This window comes from Taeniopygia guttata, chromosome 1A (genome assembly GCF_048771995.1).
Source record: "Taeniopygia guttata chromosome 1A, bTaeGut7.mat, whole genome shotgun sequence".
Lineage (NCBI taxonomy): Eukaryota > Metazoa > Chordata > Aves > Passeriformes > Estrildidae > Taeniopygia > Taeniopygia guttata.
In genome coordinates this window covers 18,700,173-18,712,254 of record NC_133025.1, presented here as the reverse complement: position 1 = coordinate 18,712,254, position 12,082 = coordinate 18,700,173, and the positions used below count along the sequence as shown (strand labels likewise).

The 12,082-nt window shown below is 34.9% G+C and overlaps 1 long non-coding RNA gene across 1 annotated transcript in view; it reads right to left on the bottom strand.

The window, feature by feature from the left end:
- Positions 1-318: 318 nt before the first annotated feature.
- The window catches only part of LOC140681202 (uncharacterized), a 28,954-nt gene continuing 17,190 nt past the window's right edge, over positions 319-12,082 (bottom strand). The window contains exons 3-4 of the long non-coding RNA XR_012052445.1: positions 6,768-6,949; positions 319-853 (exon numbers count right to left, since the gene is read on the bottom strand). This is a non-coding gene — a long non-coding RNA (uncharacterized lncRNA). The remainder of the gene's footprint in view (positions 854-6,767; positions 6,950-12,082) is intronic.

The window sequence follows — 12,082 nt, the reverse complement described above, 5'->3', positions numbered from 1 at the left end:
TAAAAGTGAAGTAGCTAATAAATTATGAAGGAAATAATCTTGCTATAGAAACAATCACCTGAGAAGTGACTGCTGATCTGCAATCCACTGTGCTGTGGGCTGCAAAATTATCTGATGGGAATGAGGATATGCATCCGGGGAAGGACCAATGACAAAACTCATCTTCGAAAGTCATTATGGGAGAGATATTCCAATTTTCCTCCTACATGGATTCTTTCAGGAACGTTGTCTATGTCATTATTTCCTCCTCTGTAAAGTGGGTAATATAACAATTACCTTTGAGAAGTAATTCCAGTTAGTAATAATGTCAACAATAGGTTCAAGATGCCTGTCTAATACAGGTATTTATTTAAGAAATTAATATTAACCTCTGAACTTGAACAAAGGACTAAAAGTCTGTGGAATAACAAACAAGTTAGTGACCATGGCTGAATCCCTGCTCTTGATGTTGCTGAGGCACAGTTCTTCACAGCAGAAACTCCCAGTAGCAAAACAGGAGTGAATAGAAGACTTTGAATTAATTTCCTCTGTCAGCCTATATTCATTTTCTAGAATTTGTTCCCTCACCTAAAAGGCATCAAAGAGTTCCTCTTCCCTAAAATTCTAGGATTTAGAAATGGAATGATGATAATAGCTCACTAGGCTGTTTCTGTTAAGTAATAGTCTTGTGCCTCCTTTTATTTTACTACTTTTTCCTTTTTTTTTTTTTTTTCTTAATTGGATAGAGTATAGTATTTAATCTTTTTTGTTTTACTTTTATGCCGGATTCCATGGAGGGAGAAGATTAGCTCTTCCAGTATATGAAGGTATCTTGTCCTCAGATGACTAATGCTGAAGATCCAGGTAGAAATGTCTGTTGGAAAGCAGAAGAGTTTTTCAAACATCATTTCAAGAAGTGGATTTATACTATCAATCACATACAAGTACTATAAATAAGCTATTTCACTTCTCTGTAATTGCCAGGTATCTACATGTTCTTTCAAGTTTCAATTATAGCTCATTGCATTAACACCTACATTTATGGCAAATTATATTTGAAAGGCTTCTTGTTTATTGTTATATTTAAAGTTCATTGAGGATTCAACAGTGTGTGCCCAAGTGACAGGTCAGCTGAGGTAATGCTTGTGCTTCCTATCTTAGCAAATGTAGTTGAAGAATGAACCTGAGAAGTTGAAAGCCAAACACAAACCTGAGCACTTAGCTCAGCTCATGCATGTCATGAGATGTACACAAACAGATGGGCAGAAACTTCTCAGATAAACTTCAGCAAATATCATGGAGTAGCAGAAATATCAAACCTGCCCAGTGTCAGCTGAATGATGGCAGGTTTGATACAGTCCTCTAGAAATCATTCATAAGACTTACAAACCCCTCAGTCAAAAAACAAAGAAAAAAAATCTTAATATTTGAGTTATGCCATTTGACCTTTCCTGACACTAAACAAACCAAACAAGCCTTGGGAAATGACTGAAGAACATCAATTTGTTTACATGAAGATTCCTTGATTAAAAAAAAGTATTCTATCCTTGCTTGACTTCTTACTTAAGTATCAGGCTGCATGTCTTTGCTTCTGCCAAGTTTATATGTTTAGAAATTTTTGAAAAGTTGACTCACAAAGCTTTTTAATTACATACACTTAAATAAAAACCTAATGCTGACCTGCCATGACAATCAGACACAGTTTAAAATCAACTCACAGGAAAAGAGTTATGTTTAGTTTGGAGAGTTTTTACATCTACTTTATATAAACTAACAAAGCTGTTAAGAGCAAATGGAAATGACATGAGAGAAAGAGGTTATACCAGGCAAAGCAGATTTCATGGTTTTCCTTTCTATTTTATCCAAAACAAGCACATTTAACTATTTAAGTACAAGTCTGTTGACATAGATGTAATTGTATTAAATTCAGTTGCATAAAAGGCTTGACTTGTGACAGAAAGAAGTATCTTCTGTTTACTTTGATTGTATTCTATTAGTTTGCCATGTCCTCTGCCTTCATATTAGCTATATGACAAAAAGTAAAATATTTTAAATTTTTAATACTGTATCTTGGCACACAACTTCAGAAATAGAAATGCTACAACTATGAGCTGTTATAAGTCTCACATAGAATACAGCATTATTATATTGCTAAGAGGAAAAATCTAAGATGCAAAACAATGACATGGAAAGACTTATAAAGCATTCAAGGGCTTGTTTTATAATGACAATCAGTACCATGTGTCATGGTCTGCTTGGAAAAAAAAAAAGGCTTTTGAAACTGAAGCAAGTAGGTTTTTGCACACATATTTCATAAGAAATCTAATCAGCACTGACATATACAAATGAAGTACATAATGCATAATTTAAAATGTAAAAAATAAGTGCATAAACCAATATGCTTTTACAGTATTCAGCAGGTATATGGTGGATTTATTTGGAGCTGCAGCAGACACTCTTTGATTCATTCAGCTCTGTGATGTCATTTTTATGGTAGAGATGGAAGAGAGATCACAAATAAACTTATCCCCATATCCCAGCCTTCATTTTCTATTTTTCACTGAATTGAAGTTCAAACATTACAAAGTACAGAATAAGCAAGGTGAAGTGAGCTCAGCTTTTGTGGAAAATGAGACTGGAGGAAAAGACAGGGACTGGAACTTCACCAGATGGGTATTTCTTTGTATTTAATACTCTATTCATCTATCAACTTTTGTTTACACACAACACACAAATACATAGAAACTCATTATCAACACATGAAAAACCCAGTGTTGCATTGCATTATTAAAACTGCAAAATCATGCATCTGAAGGCAAGGAAATGTTTGAAGAGGGTTACCTGGGAAATATCCATTCAGTAGATTTTTGTGAAGGTTTCTGATTTGTACAAATTGTGATGTAATTTTAATTCAATGATTTTTTTTCAGGGGACCCCTGTTTCATTCACAGCACAAAGTGAACAATGCTTGCCTAATGAGCAGCTTCTCAATACTGGTTTTGTTTCATTGTTCAGCATGTGTGGTCCCATTTGTTATTTACTAGACACTAACAATCTAGATCCCTACTGAGGCCTATTAATTTCCTCACAGACTTTACTTTTCTGATTTCGCTATCATGTAGGAATACACAACATAAGCCTTCTCAGCACCCTGTGATACCCAGGATGATGTCATTCCCATCAGAGATGGAGATTTGATATGTAAAGGGATTCAATTCCAGAATTTCTATTGCATGGCCAGCTTAAGACAACAGTGGATTCTTTATTTGTAGGCTATTTGTATGTTAGCTCTATCTATTCAAATATATGTCACACTTTTACTATGACTGAGGACACCAAATGGTTAACCTAAGTTTGGTTTAAGTCACTTGAAAATCTTGAACAACATCTTTTTGACTGTGATAGTAAATGTGTTTCTCTGGGACAGTATTCAGCTCCTATAAATAAGAGACAGTTTTCTTTTCCTAACAATCCCTAACAATCTGCCCTTTGCCTAGCAGCTGCAGGCCCTTCATGGTGAACAGCTTCCAGTGCCTCTATGGTATGTAATGATTGAAATACTGAGCTGTGTCCTGGGCAGTTAACATAATGTAATATTTGTAGTGGGGAAGGTAAATTCAGATTGCATCAGCAATCTTAGTTCTGATGTGTTAACATCTGTCTACTCAGTTATATAACCCTTTACCATACCTTTCATATGTGGCTAAAAAGACAGAAATCTTAAAGCAGAACCCTCCTGACTCCTTATCACTGTTGCTTCTATGCATTTCAGTAAATCAGTGCTGCTTTAGGATTAACAGATAGCAAAGGCTCTTATCCTTTTTCTGTCTCTATTAGTACCCAGGTTAAACCTCCTTGCCTGGCTAACAGAGTGAGACAGAGTAAGCATCAACCCATAGTGGATCTTGGTACTGGGTATTATTTGAGAACCATCAAGATTAGTGCATCTATCCTGTTTGTTTGCTCCACTACTGTGCTATGCTCACTGGGTCTCCACTTCTTTGCTGGGAGGTCTCTGCTGGCCCTGGAAGGTCGGTCAGAAAGCTGTGCCCCTTCATGCTGTGCAGCTGCTTGTAGCTACCAGTCCCTCATGCTACCTGTCAGGGTCCCTGGGCATTTCCCAGCAGATATCACATTTCCAGAATCCTCTCTGACTTGCAAGATGTTTCTTCCTGTCAGGTTCCTAACTTTTCATTTTTTAGGCCCTCTTTTATTTACTGTAGCAACTTCTCAGAAATCCTCCATTTTTTGGCATTCAGTACCTTCTCTCAGGAGTTCATTTTTCCCTCCTAAATAATGTATGCACTGAAGCACAGTATGTGGTCTTCTCCCTAACTGGTGAATGCATCTTATATCTTTAATTAATATCAGAATTCAGGAGGTACTTCTCTCGTTTAGTCTAGGTGTTGGCAAAATTTATGACCAGCTGGTAGTAGTGGCATCCAGGAGGTAACAGATTTCCACTTTAGATTTCAGAAGTTTAGTCCACATTCATCCCCATACAGACATGTACTCAATTGTGTGCCACCTGTTGGTATTCAAAATTTAAGGTACTATTAAGCTCCTTGTTTTCAGGATTCATGCTCAAACAAAATTACTTTCTGTTTCTCATTCTCCAAAGCCAAAGGACGACTATGGGAAAAAGACAAACCTGTCTGGAAATTCTGAGGTCATACCATGGGGAAGGTCTGTCCTAAAATGAACTATTCTGATTACCTGGCATATTTGAAACAAGTTCATTCTGAAAACTGTGAGAAACTTGCACATTACTCAGTGATGCTGAAGTCAGAGGCATGATTTTCCCAAAAACTAAAAGATTCTTCCTGGCACTTATGGACCGCATTTTTGTTTTTAATTTGCCTTTTGCAAATGATGCCAAGTCACATTTCCAAAATAAAACACATTTCTTTCATTTGCCATGGCCCTTATTCTTCCTCTTTACAGTAATGACTATTTATTAGTTTGGGGGTTGTTGGATTAACCCTCCCACCACCCACTGGTCAATATAAATGCCTTCCTTCTCTTCATTTCCTTAAGAATTTCAGTCAAACTATGTGTTGATGAGAATGATAATAGCAATTAAATTTCCCTTTGGTATATGCCTTCAGCTCCAATTTAAATTTCAAGATGTCAGGCACAAACTTTATGCTGAAATAATATGAATATTATCTATGCAGTAGTCTAGCATGTTCCCATTATTATTTCAATGGATAGGGTATAGACTGTATGTGCTATTCCAGGGATGGAACATTTTGCCTAAAGAAGCAGAATTCAGTCACAGATTTTTAGAGATTTCTAGGAGAAATAAGACCAGGAGAACTAAGACTTGGCTGTCATTGTTTCAGTTCAGTTCACTCAATAACAGTGTAAAATGTTTCTATTTCCTGTCTAAATTACACCATGGCACCATTTTTGGAATGATGGCAGCTCAGCATGCATACTATTATGCCTATATATAATTAACAGTATGCCTTTTGTAGTGCATTCTTCAGTAATTCTAAAAAGTTTATTTGAATGTCCAGCCATTATCTGACTCCAGAATATCCTACTACAAGTAAAAGAAATAACAAATTTTCTGGAGTTGGTAAGAATATTTGTACCAGGGACCTTGATATGAAAATATATCTGGTTCAATTGCATGCTGAGAGTTTTTCTAGGCATGGTCAAGGATTATTTAATAATACAATAAAGAGAAAAATGTGTCATTTATATCACCAGAGTATCTCTATATCCACCATGATTTTGAACACAAATTTGGACCTGATTACAAGGATTACATATTTATCACTAGCATGGCAATATTGAATTCTGATATTGTTGTCATGGTTTGACCCACAAAAGTCTCTTGCTAACTCCTCTGCTGCAGCTGGACCTAGGAGAGAAAATCGAACTAAGGGGTTCTTGAGTTGAGATAGAACTGGGAGAGAGATCGCTTACTAAATACCATCAAGGGCAGAAGAGACTCAACTTAGAGATAGAAAGAAATTTTATTACTAACAAAGTCAAAGCAGGGCAATGAGAAATAAAATAAGATGTTAAGTATATCAGGGAGCAGTACCATGGGTTGAGCATGAATTGTACACTAGTACAATTCATGTACTAGTGTACATGAATTTTGGACTAGTAAGCAGTCCAAAAGCTTACTACACAATTTTGGATTAGCTATTTCTAGGTCTGTTTCCATAAAAAGATTGAAAATGCTTTGCTTTTGTGGAATTTAAGTCTGAATTAACCATTTTGTAGACTCCTTCCCCAGTTCTTAGCCCAGTTGTTGCTGAACTGGTTTTATATATGACTTCTTTCTTTTCCCAAGGGTACATGTTTTTCTACAAAAGAATGGTTGGTAGGTAGTTTTGCTTTATTTTGAAACTGGTAGTTCACTGTCAATTACTGAAATCCACAATCACATATTTGGTACCCTTACTCCTTACACATAATGTACCAAGAAGGATTTTATTTTTAGGGAGGATAAAGACAATAACACCTGGAGACAGAGGTGTGTCTTTTGTCCCACAATCCACAGATTGTGGGACAAAGCTGAGAGTAAATATCATATAAAGTTTTTACAGAGACCAACAGTAAGGACTGTAATAAGAGGTCAAAGATAAAATGACATTGCCTTAAATGATTCCATGGTTCAAGAACTTTCTAAGACATACATCTGTATGTTCAATAGCCCTTGACAGATTTTGTTTTCTTGACTATGTACTGGATAAAATTGCTCTTGCTCATGGAAGGATTTATAATCTATTCTCAAAACAGTGTCTTAACAAGAAGGCTTAGGGTACCTTATCTTTCTTTGAAGGGCTGTTTATGTATTTTACAATCATTTTCCATTGGATGAAGCAAAGTAGAAGCCCAGGAGGATGTGGATGCTTTTCCCTTAGGTGAAAACTCAGATACACAATGAGCCTCTCTTCAGTGCTCTTCTTCTGGTCTCCAGAATGTCTAATAATTTTCTTCACTGTAGCTTGAGAGAAAGAATAGGAAATATTTGCTCTAGGTTAACAGTGCTATATTATGGTGCAATTATGAGATTCTTGGGTTGAACCTGTCACCATATGATCTTTAAATCTGTCTTTAACAGTGTCAATTAATGTTTAGATGAGTATGCTTCAATAAGATCAAGCAGCCTTACTAATCTTACTAAAAATTATTTTTCTTAGCATGTTTCCCAGGTCAAATCCAGGCCAGTTTCTCACTGTTTCATAGTATGTCTCAGTTTTGTAGTCAGTCATTTAACAGTATACAGGTTAGATCCACACTGACAGTCCTGGCAGCTGGAATAAAAGAGAGAACCAGTAGTAACAAACGGAGTGATTTCAACTACTGCTTTTAAGTGTTTTTTAAATCATTATAAAAATTTATCAAGGTGAAGGGGAGAGCACTCAGTTAATGCAAAATAAATTTAGTATTGACAATATTATAATACACTGTTGGCATTCTAATATTTGCTGTCATACATTGAAATTAAGTGTGTTTAAATTGATGGTATAATTTTATCTACTCCAAAAAAGAGTATGACTTCTGATATACTGAAGATGTTGTTGCAAGCCCTTGAGCCTTTTGTAGCCTTTAAACACAGTTAAAAGAAAATAAACTTTCTAGGAAAGGGAACCACTGGTAAAGTGTTAATCTATTTTAAGCCTCAGGCTATTTGAAAAATCACAGATATACCACACGTTTGCCGAGCTAAGAGTGAAATGAGAACAGTACTGAGAATCCCATTTTGTGCACTGCCATCAAAAACAATTGAAAACAAAAAAGTGTGTATTAGCTATAAAGCACAACATTGTCTTGTTTCCTTACTTTCAACCCAAAACTTTCATAAATGAAACATGCTTCATGTCAGCAGGAAATTGTTCATCTTTTTATAACTCATAAATATAGGAAAAACCCATGGTTATTAGAATTTGCAAATGTAAATTTGACTGATACATATACATAGAAACATATGTGCATACACGTGTGAAGAAATGCTCAGGTGAAATATTATTGTAAGAACTCTTGCAACATTAAAGGTTCTTATTAATGTCAGCATGATGCTGATGGTCAAACAGATTGCCAGAGAGGCTGTGAAGTCTTCTATGCAGACATCCAGATCCTGCCTGGAGAAGACCATGACTGAACTGATCTAGTAGATTTTGAGTGGAGAGTAGGAGTAGATTATCTCCATGGGCATATTACAGCCTAAATATTCTATGATGCTATTGTTCATTAAAATCATCACTGAATTGAAGTTGCTAATATTTTTCAAGATAAGTTAGAAAATGCATTTTCCTGAATATTTTCTTACAGAAATGACAAAAATGTCTGCCTAGAAGGATGTTTCATGTTTTCAGTCAAATGTCAAGCCAATCCTTGATTCTGTTGTTATATTCTACACAATTCTGAATTTTTTGTAAGTTGGAGGAACTTCAAGAGTTTGGAGATTTAGGTCAGTTGAATACTTAAATAGGAATGTTTTTCCCTGATTTTAATCAAAATGTTTTGATCTATAAAACTAGGCTGAACTATCACAAAAACTGCTTATGGGGAAATTTATGATGCTTCTATTTCTGTTTAGCTGGAAAAGTTACAATAACAAGCACAGAGAGCAAGTGCATAATTTTGGCTTGATGGAAGAGAGGAGATAGAAAACTGTCATGCCAGTTTAATTTCTTATTCTCTCTGTGTGTCTTTCCCATTAAAATTGTTTTTTTCTATATTCATAACATCTTCAACTAAAGCCACAAATTCTCCAAAGCAGTTAAAATTGATAAAAAATTATGCTGTGATAGAAATCTCTATGGATCCCATACAGCTGTGTGGAGGACACACAATGGACTATGCCCAGGAAATTATGGTATTAATTGTCCTGACAGATACCAAAGCAAGTACTAACTTTTATCACAATTGTGTAAGAGAATTTGCTGCAATAACAGAAGAGATAGAAAGCCTTATTCATATTTGGCTCTAGCACAACGTTATTCTTTTCTCTCATCTTGTGAAAAAGGCTAAATATCCAGAAGGTAACAAGATTCGTAATGAAATGTGTCATTTTCTCTGCTGCAAAAATCCTAATCCTAGAAAACAATTTAAATGAGATTATTTATCAGAGGGGCCTCTGATTACAGGGGAAAAATAGAGAAGCTGTCTGTTGTGGAAAAACTATGCTTTTTGCAAATCATGTTTTCGTTTGATTACATGGATCAGAAAGCGATTGATCTGGCTAAAATACTTTAAGTGAGGATTGCAGTGATTTTCCAGATATAATGGTAATAATATTATCTCCATTATATAGCACTATTCACTTAATCTATTTCAGACCGTTTTGCAGCTAAATGTACAACACACAGCACTACTGAAATGTGATGACCAGTGAGGTGGAAATCTCAACCATTCAAAACGTAACAAAAAACTGGAAACTCAAAATGTTTCAGCTGAAGGACATTTCAGAGTTCTGGAAAAAAAAAAAAAGAAGAAGACAGTATTAAACCAGACCAAATCAGACCCTGGGCTTAGAGACTGTTCTGAAAGAACTACTCATAATAAGTGCTTTCCCCTCACACTAACAGATTAAGAAGAACCTGTCCTGAGTCATGTGCTTATTTTTGTAATCTGTGACTCCTGATATTTCGAACCCTAAACAATGCCATGAAAAATCACTAATGGTTCAGCAGAGCAGTGCATTATAAGCAATTTTCTGCCAGTAAGCCAGCTTTTTTATAGTTACTCTACATATTTATGCAGGTCTGAATGTAATAGCTGAAATGATCAGTAATCAGCTTGCATATTCAATTCCTGGCTGCTTTTCTCCTGTCACACAGAAACATTATTTCTGTGAATAAAATTAATGCAAAAGTTATTTTAAAATGAGGGTTTTTTTTAAATGTGGGGCATCTGAGGAAACCATGCAACAAACCATGCAGCACACACCCTTGAATGTCATTTTTTGTCAGTAAGTTTATTACCCTATTGGCAGATAGATAATTCCATTAAGACAATGAGACAGTGGAGCTTGTCCTGTGAAAATAATCTTAGGTTTGGTACAGTTGTTAATATAGTGTCAAAATCACAGAATAATAAAGCTAATTTGACTCTGTGATGTAGATTTAATTGTGTCAGACTCAGCTCAATTTAAGCTAGCTCCACACATAAGGGATGGATTTTCATATTTCCAGAAATGCTGGAGCTCAAGCATAGATACCTGAAAAACTTGAAGACAGGGCTCAAAAAATTGTTTGCTCTTGAAGGGCATTTGCCAGAAACCTGGCAAATGGAAAAAACTTTCCAAATGGAGAAACCTCTCCAGTGAGAACTTCTTAGCACAATGCTGCAGGAAGGGATGGTGTTCTGACTAGAGCCTGGCAAGACTGTCATAGCAATATTTGCACTAATTTTGAAAATGGTGTTCTACCTCCCTAGATAACAGAGAGAGGATTGCCATCTACTAAACAGGATTTATAATATTTCTGCCTCAAATCTTCAAGTACCTTATGCTTTCAGATAAATAGAAAGTGTGTCTTAGAGGGTTATTTTACATTTTGTCCTTCAAGTTCAGTTGTTTTATGCTGAAAACAATTAAATGCTTCAGAAGAATTCTAAACAATCAGAAATGAATGAGCAAGCATTTCAGACTTGCAGCAGTTCACATTCTGTTATCCTAAATTAGCACTTTAAACTGCTTGATTTTACCCTACTGATATTGGTTAAACTCACAATGTGTTCATATATAAAAAAAAAGGGATTTTTTAAAAAAGAATTAATCTAGCTTTAATTACAACCTACTTTATATTACCCAGAAAATATTCTTCCAAAGTACTGTTTTCAGTTCACATTTGATATATTGAAATTAATTAATGGCTATAATTTTCAATTAATAACAAAGAAACAAAGCTGACTTTGATAGTTGAAATTACTGTATGACCAGGTACTAGAGAATGAGATAATTATTGTCTTGCATGGCATATCTAGTCCTAATTTTGCAAATCATTTTAATTCACGTAGACTATATTGACTTTTGCTTAGTAGAATGAGAAATTAGATTCCTTTTTCTTTTCCTTTGTATAACATGTTCTCTTTAAATTAAATCCTTCCAGGAAAGAATTTAAACATGAACTTTAAACCAATTTACTTCAAAGCTTTAATTTTGAAAGGTAATTAAGTGAAACAAAAATCCAAAATAGGGTCCACTTCAATCTAATCTTTCACTCAAAATCAGTGAGGAACTTTATTTCTTCTACTGCTAATGTATAAAGAAAGGCAATGCAAGGTCCAGCTAGATCTTTTTGGATACCTAAAGTAAAGCTAAGTTAGTCTGGTTATTAAATTGTGGTCACAAGAACTGGTTTGAAACCTCTGCCCAGCCCTGCTTTTGCCAATCACATGTGAGAAAGTTTTGTGGTTCACTCTCTCATTAGATGACTAAAAACTGTGACATCCCTGTATTCTCCCAATGAAAACCAAAACCAAAGCAAAGCTAAAATATTGTCTGAAGTATATCTTGAAAATTTGCAGAAATTTGAGGGAAGAAATTATTTTTGAAAATATTTAATTGTATCAATTTCCTGACAGTAAATAACCAATCAAAAAGACCTGACATTCAGAAGAATAGAAAATAGAAACTCCCTTCCCCCCTCAAAAAAAAAAAAACCTTAACAAAAAAACCACCAAAAAACAAAATCAATAGTATTGAATCTCTCCTATTTGAATTGCAGAGAAGCATGTTCATCATCTCTTTTGCTGTTCTCTGTGGCAACGACCACAGAACATTTTGCAAAGAGGTTAGAACCCCATGAATCCATCATAGAGATCTGACATGGTATAACAGAAGAAAAAAAAATATAAAGTGATGATGCTTTGTTATTTTTATCTAACCTGAACAGTTGCTTAAAATAAATACATAAAGCAATCTGTGATTTTAGGAAAGTGTCTGGCTACATAGTAAACAATGCCTGATAGAAAGCGACAGTTAAATCTGCCTTACTCAAAGAAGTAAGAGAACACTTGGATTTGATAACATATTCAAGAATTAAAATTTTATGAATTCAAGATTTCAGTGAAAAAGAAATACCAAAACACTGATATATTAAATAAACAAACAACATCTGAAGTGCCAAGG